This window comes from Epinephelus moara, unplaced genomic scaffold, assembly GCF_006386435.1.
Source record: "Epinephelus moara isolate mb unplaced genomic scaffold, YSFRI_EMoa_1.0 scaffold1419, whole genome shotgun sequence".
Taxonomy (NCBI): Eukaryota; Metazoa; Chordata; class Actinopteri; order Perciformes; family Serranidae; genus Epinephelus; species Epinephelus moara.
In genome coordinates, this window is record NW_026078905.1 from 1 (window position 1) to 1,902 (window position 1,902).

Below are 1,902 nucleotides of genomic sequence, written 5' to 3' on the forward strand. Positions count from 1 at the left end.
AGCGAGAAAGTCGTAGAAAGGAGGAGAGCTATATGTGCTTAAACAGAACCACTGTGGGTTAAGACTTGAAGTAGACGTTAAAGCAACTGAAGTGAGAAAACAGGCTAGCAGAATTCACCAGAGCAGTACAGAGACGCTGTCACAGAAACACCGGAAATGACACAACTTGCTTACCGCAATACGTCAGCACGTCAGTTTCATTCAATACATTCTGAGTTTATACTGACTTTACTATATTTACTATATTTTTTGACACACTATACTATGACATTGTTTGACAAAACTACACTTTTAAAATTGTAACCACTTAACGGCGTCGTCTTCTTGTTTCTTAATATAACAGTGTCATTTGACAATACATGTTTTACCAGGTAATAACAATCTTTTATGAAGTGTTACTGCAGTGACACATAGCGTGACTCTCTGCCTCACGCCTTAAACCTGAAAACCAGGCTTCCGGCCTGTGCAACGAAACTGAGCATGGTGACAACAGGAAAATGCAAAAGCACAAGTATTTAAATGCAGCCACACAGTGACAGCCTGTCTGTTTCTGATGCACTCTTCCTCTCTAGAGCACACAAAACAGGAAAGGAGAAGGCAAGATAAAAAAAACAGCAAAACAAAAAACAAAAAAAACACACCCCAAAGTAAGATTAATCCTGTCATCGACAGAAAAAACATAAATTCTCATTACTATATTCTATGTTGAATTTTCTGAGGAAAACAAGCCTTACCAGCCCCTGCTTTGGGGGTTCATTACTGCCGCAGACCAAGTCTGGTAAGTCACAACAATTTGGTACACATTTTCTGCCTGTTTTTTAAACCTTTATTTACATTGAAGTGTCAAACAATATTTAAAGCAACACAAACATACTTAAAACTTGTGTTTTAATGTCCTCTCATTCCTCTCTCTAGTGTGCAAAGCCTCTGGCCATGGAGGTAAGTGGTTACTTTATCAAAAGATAGTTTTTCAAAGGGTAAAATAATCAATAACACCAACACTAACATTTAAATAATTTCATAATGATGTGTTGTTTGTTAACCAACATCAAGTGAGAACACTTTCAGCTACATCTGAAAACATAATTTAGAAGATAATTTATAATTTTTTTTTTCTCACTAAGCCGGACAGTAGCAGTCAACAAATTCTAGACATGCCTGAGAGACAGGAGACGGCTTCAACCACTTCCTCTGAGCCACAGCTCCAATCACCCCAAAGGTACACTCTTTGTATAAAGATGTATTTACTCAGTGTAAACTGGTCCTCATGAAATGGCATATGTCTTTTTCACTTTAATTGCATTAAATCTTTTGGCCAACTTCAGTCCTGATCATAACTATTAAATTTATAATGCATTTCTTAAATAATTTTAACCCTTTAATGCCATTTTGGGAATATTAACCCACATGTTTTAAATACACAGAATATGAAATATTTTCCATATACTAAGGACAAACTGGATTTTTTTTTTCAATAGGCGAATGATTTATTGATTGATATTAACAATAATAATGATGATAATAATAATAATAATAAGAAGAAGAAGACTAATAAACATACAAAGTAAATATAAATAGTGAATCTTTGATATGCCATTGCCGTACTGTATCAGAACACACAGCATCATTACCATTTTCCTCTCCTTTAGATGGAAGCAGTCCCATCAAGCCTTTATACATTTCATTCCATATATTTTCAAGTTTCATTCAATATATTCTGAGTTCCATTGTATGTATGTTTAAGTTTTGTTCAGTATATTCTGTGGTTCATTCCATATATTTTCAAGTTTAATTACATATATTTTCAAGTTTTGTTCAATATATTTTTTTTGTTTTAAGTTTTGTGAAAAATCTCCATCACACTTGTAATTCAGTTGGGCTCTATACCACCTCCCCAGTCTC

At 34.3% G+C, this 1,902-nt stretch overlaps 1 long non-coding RNA gene across 1 annotated transcript; it reads left to right on the forward strand.

Moving 5' to 3' along the window:
• The first annotated feature begins 556 nt into the window (after positions 1 to 556).
• On the forward strand, positions 557 to 1,340 carry LOC126387004 (uncharacterized). Its single transcript, XR_007569579.1, has 3 exons — positions 557 to 778; positions 916 to 939; positions 1,125 to 1,340. It is a non-coding gene; the product is annotated as an uncharacterized LOC126387004 (long non-coding RNA).
• Positions 1,341 to 1,902: the final 562 nt, after the last annotated feature.